We start from the raw sequence: 11458 nt of genomic DNA on the forward strand, positions 1-11458 counted from the left end.
TGTTATCCAACGCCGGTAGCTCGAACCTACCTCGCAGTTAATTGCAACTCCCCCTTGATATTCCCTCATTGGCCAGAGAAGGCAAACGGGTTTAATAAGAAACATACATTATGTTTGTACAGATAACCGTGTACCACATACAGAACTTGATTTCCCCCAGATGAACCACAACACCTAAACGCCTTTTGGTACAAATACCATTATCCTTTATGTACTGTTCCCCCAAGTCGCACAAGGCCAGACCAAATGAAAAACGGATTTCTAAGTGTGCGTCCGCACCATTTTGTACTTAGAGATTTAACCCACGTGGACATTTCAATATGGAAATTCGTCTTTACATTAATAATTTATAACAAGACTCTTATTGTAGATGTGGTTCAGAATTTTATTTGATTATGTAATTTTCAATGCTAAATGTCAAATGTAAAGCTATTACCTGAAACCATAATTGCCAGACAATGTAAGACAAAAGGAACATTTTAAAGATTCCCAGATTATGAATGTATATGTTTTCATTCCAAGTTAAATCTCGTTATCGTATGTAAAATCTCAATTTTCTATTTCTATTGTCCTAGTTTGACAGCCTGCTGATTAGGTACAGGCGTTGTTCCGTTACAGATGAACACAGCTGATCTTTGATTGGTGTGCATGGAGTGCAAATTACAGATATACTACTATTAATACTAGGTGCGGCTTTTGAGAGGCATAATTATTAATAAGTAAAATGGAAAATAAAAATTACGTTTTTTTTTAAAAAAAGAGGTTTATATTGTCACAACCCAGCTGTAATTGGCAACAATAATAATTTAAAAAGGATTTAGCACACAATTTACGCTTTTATTCGTACAGTGTTAGCGCTCAATTCACACGTTAATTTCGTTTCAGAAAATATTCTGTTCTGGGATTTTATGATTCCGAGGACCCAAAAGAAAAAAGAAAAGGACCGTGGTTAAATGAGAAGTTGTTCGTGCAAATAAAATATTGACGTAAAATTGCCTATGCCGGATAAACCCCTTTCTTAAGAATGTATATAGATTCCCTTGATTTTAACAGGAACCGCTACACAGCCATATACGGTCATTCTAAGTCTCAACGCCATGTGCAACACGCACGATCTAAGGTATAATGTATGAACAAAGGTGAAAAAGGGCAAGTCGGACACTGTAACAATAATTCATTTGTTAAAAAAATAAAAACTGGACTCGGAAGAGTTAAACTGCACAGGGGTGGGGTGCGTGTCATCGTATCATTGACGTCATTTCTCTAATTCACTCATTCATAAAAAAAACACTCCTCTAGAAACCACGGAAAATGGCGCAATTGCATTGTATCATATGCAAGAGGGAAAAATCGCAACGTATAAACCACTCTCATTCATAAATAACCTTCAGAGTAGAAACCGTGACTTAACATTTACAGTTTGCAGAACTCTCCTGCATTTGAGTAACGTAGGTTATAACGAGAATATTTTGATGTCGTTCTGATTTTTCACTTTAAGCTTGTTACAATGTGTTTAATGTGCACCTGCAGAGAAAGTGTTGATAACTAACGAATGGAAACTTTCAAAGAAAATTACTCATTACCAACTCTTGATGCCCGCTGTCGAAGAGGTGAAAGTTGTTTTTGACACCAGTCGTGCAGAAGCAAAGAGGCCCCTTTTTTAAAAAAAACCTTGTAGTTTTCACAATCTGTATATATAATATTATTGACGATTGGCAAAACAAAACAAAATTAGAATGGTGCACCTTAATTTATATATTTTTAATATATATATATATATAATCTGGCTACACCAAGTAACAACAATTACTATATATGGTTACCGTTCTTCATATTTTTAAATATTGCCCTAGTTATATTAAAAGACACAATTTCTGACTAACGGAGGTTAAGTGAAATTAAACTAATGTTAAATGATATTGTGAAGTGGTTTATCTCAGTTTCCTGAAAGCAGGAGGCTATTCTGTACATGTAAATCATCGTTTGGGAATATTCCTCAATACCCACAGCATCGCAACTTACTCTGCAACAGGAACTGGGCAGCCTGTTCAAGCCGGACATTTTCAGGTATATCAGCTGTAGTGAGTTTGTAATTGCATTCAGGGTAAAAAAAAAAACTTCAGACAAACTACGTAAATTAAGCTCTAAGTTGAAAAATAATCATATATTAATCTACATCTTTAAAATCAGTCTAAATTATAATTAGTACTCATGATTGTAATGGATCTGCATGCGCCATGGCCTTTCAGGGATAACATATTGACAACCAAGAGCTGGAATTGTTGTCTTCTGAGGGCCTGAGGAACATCCCTGATGATAGTGAATGCTTTAGCAGAAGAGCAGGGGGCAGCAAGTGTGTAAATTCAACCTTTATTGAGCTCAATACACATAGTGCTGGCTCTGCCCCGCAGAACAAACACACTGCCAAAGTTTTCAAACCCTGTTTCTACAGTACAGCCTCATGTACCCGTTTTATATTCATGTGGTTTACAGTCCGTCCTGTTCTTTGAAGTTAATCACTCTTGATAACTTCGTTAGGAGCTGATCAATTACTGTTCTTTTTACAAACTCAGCTCTTACCTTTAACAGACCTTGAGGCACATTGGTGACAATACAGAGCTTTATGGTTAACATGTTGCAGTAATTATTCCTTACATGTTAAGTACTAACTCTATAACCTTGAATATGTGCTTATACACGTGCCCCCCTTCAGTAGACGATATGCATGGAGACACATGAAGCCTGACATTAATGATCTACTATCTAACTTTTCACATTGCTTGGATGACGTTGAAATAATTGATGCAACTAAACTTCTTACATCTGGACCGTGAAAGGGATTTATGCTTAGTTGTTCTCCTTATTGATTCTGCAAATGTGCCAGCCTTAGTTTGACTATTGATACTTCCACCGCCAGCCTTGATGGACAAGATGAAGTTCTTCTGTCAGAAGTCAGTGTTTAGTTTTCCCCATGCAAAATTCTTCTCATTGTGGCCATAAATATCAATTTCTGACTAGTCTGTCCAGAGAACATTCTTCCAGTAGTTTTGTGGATTATCCAGGTGCTTACTGGTGAACTTGTGATGGGCAACAATGTTTCTTTAGAGAGCAGTGGTTTCTCCCTGGCTATACTCCCATGAAAACAATTCACATTCAGTCTTTTCCAAATGGACAATACTGACAGAACACTGACATTAGCTATAGTAAGAGAGGCCTGCAGATTCGTAGGTATTACTCTAGGGTTCTTTCTGTCTTCCTAAGTGATCTTTTTGGCTCACTCTTGGGGAGATCTTGTCAGGATGACTGGTCCCAAGTAGTATCATGATTTGGAATATTTTCCATCGGTAGATTTGTTTGACAGTGGAAAGATGGAGGCCCAAATGTTTAAAAATGGTTTTGTAACCTTCTTCAGACTGATGAGCATCAACTACTGTTTTTTTCTGAGGCCCTCTGAAATCTCTGAATTTCTACTGAGCTGTATAATGTATAATCCTAACCAAACTCACAGATAGGTTTTTTTATATATAGGACAGGACTGCCCACACTCAGTCTTTGTTTATGTGTTACCTAATTATTTAACCATTTGATTCTAATCGCCTCCTCAATTGTGTTATGTAAAGTAAGGGTTTGCTTAATATTTCTCATACTATGATTCTTAGTTATTCATTTTTTTCAACTTCATACACCACTGTATCTCAGAAAACATTGAGATCCTTTGGTTGTTTATGCAAAGACAACCTCCAACGAAACAAGGATGTCATGGTAAGAAATTGTAATTCCCATAATTACACTGGGGGTTCACGAACCTTTTCTCTTCACTGATATGCTGTACACTCCACACATCACAGTGGGCTCTGGGGTTGTTATGAAATGACCCCTGGTTATGTGCTGATGCAGCAGGAGGTGAAGCTGAGTACCTGTAACCACAAGTTGTACCTGACAAGAGCTGCTTGACCTAGTTGGTTATGCCCACGTATAAAAGTGGCCATTTTCAAAGGGAACGTGTTAAAAGAAGAAACAAGATCCCTTTTCAATTTGTCAAGATACCTCTTGGTTTTTGTATATATGTTCAAGATTTGAATCTTAAAATTAATTTTCATTTTAACCTCAGCTGCATATTTCCACTTGCTATGTATGCCACTCTGTCTGGGAAGGAGAATCTTGAAGCAAAGGCAGCAGTCCTGCAGTTGACTGTTGGATTGCATCTGACAATCATCTGTTACATATAAGATGCAAACAGTGATGTTGTTAGTACTCTGTTGTCAAATCGTCCAACAGTAAGCATGTACACGCTGTATACTTTAAATATTTGGAGCTGTTAGAATGGAAAAAACAGTAACCAGAAAAAAAGAAATCAGTCTGTTCTTACAAGCGCACTAACCAGCAGACATTTTAAGAGTAGGAATAGATCTAACTCTAGGTTTATTTTTCAATCATAGGCATTTTATTGCACATTTTGCATACCTGTGGTAAGAGAGTTTGGTAAATTTCTGACCTCTGTTTTGTGTATGATGAAATAATTTCATATTCCTGCCAATTCATTTCCAGAGAAACTGTATAGGACTATTTATCTGCCATTTTACCAACTAAGGCCTGGTTATGCTCTGTGATTCACAAATAGGATTTCAGATCAGTGACAGAATGTGTAAAAAAGAATGAAAAAGTAGTGTCTAATGGTCAATATACAGTATATTACTGAATATATCATTAAAGAAAGAGCTATCAGTAAGTTATATCTGATGCATAGGGTGTTAAGCATTAATTAGTTCATTCTGAAATATTAATAAAAAGCATTGTAATAACAGAGCAACATTTTCCTGTGACATATTGATAAACAGTACCAAACTACCAGTTATTTTAACAAAATATGTTTTATGTTTAACTAATTTGAAAGGAATTTATTAAGTCAGTAGATTCTTCTTATTAATAATATGCATGGTTAAAACTGAAAGTAATATACAAGTTGGATGTAAGGAGTTTTATTGCACTGTCAAAGACATACTGATAGAGTATTACTCATCCTTATCTTTCTTTACCTTCAAGCTACAGTAATCTACTGGAAATGTATAATCTCTATCATCTGTAGAGTCCAATTTATGCAGACAGCTCAATTCTTGCTTTAATACATTTTTCCCTGGAAAGAAGATGAAACAGAAATAAACAAAGAGAGACAATTCTTATTTAAAAACATCTGAATCAAAGATCTGCTCAAACCTGATCTGAACCAATGAAAAAAATACCATGTTAAATATAAAGTTTTAAAAATGTTAATACAAAATAAAAACATTAAACTAATCCTGAGATCTTGTTACTGAATTATATCTAAAGTCCTTCTTTATTTCTATCATAGGTTCAACCATGTATGAAAAAAAAACTTCAGTAAAAGGTTCATGACAATAAAAAGCAATTACGTTTGTAAATTCATAATACAGAAATGCACCACATCTTCCAGCTATTTATAGTTCATAAGAGTACTTGGCATTTAAAAGTCATGTTTAAATTGCTGACCTTTATCACTTTTATCATTCAATCAGGATGGAAACATTAAGACACTTGGCATAAAATGCACCAAAGCTGTATCTGTGGAAAATATGCATTAAACACCTAGAATAAGATTTTTTAAAACTCATGCCAGATTATTTAAAGCCCCAACACATACAATAACCAAACCACAAGTGTTTATTAATGGAAAACATTCAACAGCAAGGCATAAAGTAAAAGCCACAAAAAAAGTCTCCTGTTTTGAGTTTCTTCAGAAGTATTGAACATAATCTGCATAGTGCCACTACATACAGTATGTAGCATAAACTACATTGGAAACTAACAAAAATGATTTCAGAAAGAAAACGGTTATACTGATTTTGGATTTCCATGTAGTCCTTTCTCAGGGTTAAATGCAGTATGTTGGGTCTTGCCTCCAGATTCCTGGAGCAGAGAACAGAGAAGTGCCTGTAATACTATAATTCCATTATGGTTGCTACAGAATTCCTCTCGGTACATAGGCAATATTATGTGGTTATGTTATTCCATCCTAGTCCAGTGGAAATCATAAAATAATTTGACTTAAAATACTGTTACACTTTTCTCTTTTAGATTGATTCATTATTTTGTTGGTGTATTTCTGTATTTTATGTTAGATTATTTGAACCTTATTTTCCAATGCAAAGCCAAAGAATCCCCCAACTCATTAATGTGAAGAACGCCTTTCACCAGTGACAAGGTGCTGATGAGCAATATGAAGATACAGTGAGCGTAAGAATAGCTTAAATATATGACTCCACCCCCAAAATCATCAATTCTGGGGTATGTCATTACTGCAAAGTCTAGAAACTGCTATAAACCTGCCCTGCAAGATAAAATAAAAGGAAATGGAGAAAGAGTACTGACAAATTGTGTTTCTCTCAGACAGTACAGCACCTGAAATGGCTTTAGTCAGTGACGATCAAGGGAGCAGAGATTCACCATTGTGTAACTGAACTAGAAATAGCTCACCAGGATCACGAAAACGGGAATTTCTGGTGACAAGGGGATTGTCTGCTTCAGTAATTTTCCAGAGAGGCACAAAGTTAGAGATGACAAACAGTTAGCTCAAGATGAGGCAGGTTTAGTCAGCATTGCCTTGCCCCACTATCCCAACTTCTGAAGAAACAAAGGCCCAAATTAGGATATTTTCCAACTCAATGCTTTCAACTTGGTTATTACCCCTTTAAGAGCGGCATGAGAAAATCCATCCAAAAACATTTAAATAGTAGTTTCAAGCAACAATAGCTTTCCCGGCTAGAAGCTTACCTCACCATGTCATCTGGAACAAAGTGATTGACAAGTCTACATCCAGTCCACCTCCATTTGAGCTCTGACAAAGGCCTCCTTATAAAGCGTAGTGCTGCTTCATTGTTTCACACACAAACAGCCCTAAAGAGTCAGGGCTGACATCACCCCAGAGACATCCTGAATCACACAGCCATTTCATTAGAAGGCAAAAGCCAGTTCCAGAACCATCTAGTATCAGTAGTCCTGCAATTATCTTGTTAAACAATATGGTCCTGACAGCCTGGCAGGCAAACCAAGAGCATGAGCTCAAGCAGCAATCAAAATGTCCCTTCTGGTTAATTAAAGTACTATTTTAATCAGCCCCTTCAGGGATTTTTGCCGTCTCTCTTGCTTGATAGTGGCAATAATTCTGAGAGCTGAACATCTTTTTAAAAGGATACAGTAAGAGGACCCCTGCCTTCACAGCAGACCCAATTGTTCCCAACACTTCTGTTTGACAAAGTAATAGGTACCAAAATAAGTGACGGCAAAAACGAAAAACGAAGACCGAAGCCCTTGAGGACAGGGCTGCGAGAGTCTCCATGGTGAAGTGCTTTCCGTGGTGCTAATCATATTCATGTAGTGTCATTTTACAAGGCCTCAACATTCTCCAGCCACACCAAGTCATGGAATGAAGGGTGAAGAGAGATACAAATGGCCACAGCCTTCAAACTGATATGCCAGCTACATGGAAACTATCCACTTCCCTACATACAGTGACTTACATAAATATGTGACATCAATAACTTTTAAGTTAATGTATTAAAAAAAAACATAAAACTTACTACACTTTTGTAGGACTGAGCATTGAAATGTTGAGCCCATTTTACAATCCAGCACTGACAATGTTTTCTGTTATACCAGAATCATAAAGATTTTCCAGTCACCACACATTTTTAGTACTTTCTTTCATTAAAGGAAGACCAGAATTCCCTTATTTACAAAACAAACAAAAAAAAAAGAAAATTGAGAATGATTTGCTGGGACGTCAGAGCTACCTTTCTGCATGGTTTCTATGGTGCCTTAGTTATTAAGCAAGTTTTTTTAGAACAAATCAGGAAGTCCAAACTTAATGCTGGTAAGTGGATTTTGAATGAGAACCCTAGTGCCTCAGAAAATAATTGTCTTCTAAGAATTGTTTTACCATAAAGAAAATAAACCTCTGTTCACTAAAGGAATGTTTTTGAAGGATTGTGTGTATCGCCTGATTTAATAAACTGATCAGAATGGTGAATCGGAGACTGAAAAGAAGATAAGGGCCCCAGTGCTACCACCATCTCCTGAAGATAGTTATTTTATTATAAAGTTCAAGTAGGGAGCTGTGTCAGCAAGCGTAGGCTGCAAAGGAACAGGTAACAGGTTTATTCCATGCTGAAAAGAAAAGAAAGGAAACACAGCATTTTTGTTGTGGATTCTTCTTCTGGTGTGAGAAAGACAGGATAGACGGCAAAGATTAAATAGCACAGGAGAACAGTGGAAAAGTGGAGGAGGAGGGAGAGGGGAGAGGCAGGGAGGCCACGCAGGAAGTGTAAAGTGCAGAGGGGTGAAGAAAGGTGAGAGGTCAAAACTTGCATGAGAATAGAGAAGATTACACGAAAACAAGTTGGTCATTGAGAGAAGGGGGAAGGTGTGAACCCAGTTTCAGGATGAGTTTTGTTTCTGTTGTCTTTCTGCTGTGGGAGTTGAGAAACGCCTCTTTGAGAACACAGACGGAGAGATCAGTGTGATCATGGCCATCTGAGGTGAAATGAGAAATGATGGCTTGGAGAAATCTTTAATCCTCACAGCCCGAACATGTTCTCTGAAGTGGTCTCCTAGTCTCCTTCCGGTTTCCCCAACGTAGATAGCTGGGCATTTTTTGCAGGAGATACAGTAAATGAGGTTGCCGGAGCTACAGGATGTCGTCTGGGTGATCTGGAATTGACCTGAGGGGCCTTGAATGAGTGTATTGTTAGATATGTATTTGCAGGTGATGCAGAGAGCTCTGTTGCAGGGGAAGGTGCCTGGTAGGGATGATTGCCGAGTGCAGTCGAGGGAGCTGTGAACAAGAAGGTTACATAGATTTGGTGGTCGTGTGATCTTCTCTATTCTCATGCAGGTTTTGACTTTACACCTTTCTTCACTTTGCACTTCCTGAGTGTCCTCTCTGCCTCTCCCCTCTCCCTCCTCCTCCACTTTTCCAGCTTTTGCTCTCATGTGCTATTTAATCTTTGCCGTCTACCCTGTCTTTCTCACACCTGAAGAAGGCTCCACAGCTGAAAACAATGTGTTTCCTTTCTTTTCTTTTCAGCAGGGAATAAACCCACTACCTGTTCCTTTGAGTTTTATTATATATCCATGTACTTTATTATATATATATATACATATAGAACCAAACATGCACACATTAGACATTGAATACAGCTCTTTTAAACATTCTTACAATGTGCAGGCCTTCATTTTAGTTATAAAAGTTGTCCTTTTTTCATTTTTCGTTTGATTTGTAAGTATCAGTGCATGGGATTGGTACCAAAAATGAGGTCCAGAGATGTAATACACAGGAAGTGGTTAAATAATTTTGCTTCTTTGTTAATTTATCTTTTGACCTATTTATCATCAGTTTTGATTGTTACGTGAAATGTGACTTTTTTAGTCGCTGTACACACTACACAACACTATTAAACATAGGCCGGCACCAGACAATTCTAATGTTAGGGTAGGTTTTATAAACATTTCGTAATTTCTATTGCTCTGGTCTTTAACCTGTGTCAGATTATGATTAAGAACTGAATGACACAGATTCTTGAGGGAAAACATACAAAAGCAACTTCTTCTTTTTTTCCCTGAAAGCAAAGCAAGCGTGGGAGGCTGAGGGAGAGGCAGAAGACAGGCAGGCTTTCGGAAAATGTATTCTGATTATTTAGCGCGCAGGAAACACACAAGCCCACTCTCACATCTGGTTTGACTGGGAGGTGCACAGAATGTGTGGCTCAATACGTGAAGAGCTGGGCAGTGTGGTTTGAGCTAACAGGTACACAATGTTCCTGGAAAGCTTTAGTGACTAATACCCTGCCACCCCCACTGACCACAAGACTTTTGGCGTACTTTCAATTGTATTTTTAGTACAGCTTCACTGTTAGCAACTCTACAGTTGAGGTACACTTTACTGTTCTTCTTGTTGTTTGCAGCAGCCAAGGCATGGGTTGGTACTCAAAGCACCGTAAAAAAATCTTTCTTTGAGAGTTTTAATCCAGAGATGTCTTTCAGATCGAAGGACCTTAAAAGTGTGTGCACAGATGCAAACCCGTAGCACACAAAGGATTTCCATTTGAGCCTATTTAAAAATCCAACTTTTGTTTCTAAGCAGCAATAACTGGCAACTTGATCATCACAACTGACATTTTTTTAACTACAAAGAGGTTATTTTAAAGCCCTTATTAGCATACGAGTTTATCCTAATTATGTGAGCACCTCAGAAATTGATATAATTAACTCTAGCAATGAGTGCTGAATGTAACAGCCTCACACTTACCTGATCTGTAATGGTTTTTGCTTTAATCAAAGTTTAAGAAAGACCATGAGCTGATAAAACAGTAAATTTGAATTAAGATTAAATTTAATGCTCTTGGATTACTACTGAAAGAAATGTGCCTTGACAAAATACATTTTTCCAGTAATCAAAAATTCAAGGTTTTGTTAAAAATCCTTTTAAGTACCCATAATGTCAACAGCTTTCCATAGATATATATACTAGTAACAGTGTCATTGGGATCTTCTTTGATCACATATTCTTTATGATTATACTCATATTGTGCTTTGGAAGCATAAGCAATTTATGTTTTGTTTTTTAACCCAAAGGAAAATGATTGCTAATTAATCAATGTCATTTAAAGCACGACACAGGTAACTTGACATTGTAATTAATTGTCAAATTGTAGCATAATAGGACTGAGGACTGGAGGGTTCTAGGTTTAAAAATGCTTGTTTAAAAAAGTACCCAAATTGCTCCAGTAAATGCCCAGTTGTATAAATGGCCATTTCAAAAGAAAATTTGTTCTCAATTTAATTGGCTTGGTAAAATAAAGGAAGAAAAATTTAAATAAAAAAATCAGAACAGTTTTACAATAGCAAAAATTCAAAATGCAAGAATGTGCATTTCCACAGCACTGATTCCATGAAATATGTAAGGTAGGCTTTCTATGTGTCACCTGCAATTTGTAATTGTTAATGTAATTGGACATATCAGACAAACATATGGGTTTTTTTAACTGTAGTTAGGATTTTATTTCAAAAAGCATATTCTGAGAACCTAAGCATATCTTTCAATTCAATTGAAATATGCTATAAGTGTTAAAAAAGTTGCACTTTGAAGTGCAACATCTTAAGTTTATTCAAGACTTTGTGGTTATAGAAAAAAGCCCTTCCAAAACAATACAAAATTTAAGTTGATTAATTTGACAAAAGCCTCCTCAATGTAGGTTTCTTATGAACATCTGTTATGACAATCAGGTCTGAGCTGTACATTAAAACAGATGATACCAAGGTGTTATCACCATTTTTGCAAGAATGTTTTAAACACAAATCCAGAGTGTTGAGGATGTGACTGATGTATTGAAAAATCAATACAAATCTGTTATTTTTTTAATCTATTTTTCAAGGAAAAAAAATT

This window comes from Atractosteus spatula, chromosome 7, assembly GCF_055471065.1.
Source record: "Atractosteus spatula isolate fAtrSpa1 chromosome 7, fAtrSpa1.hap1, whole genome shotgun sequence".
Lineage (NCBI taxonomy): Eukaryota > Metazoa > Chordata > Actinopteri > Semionotiformes > Lepisosteidae > Atractosteus > Atractosteus spatula.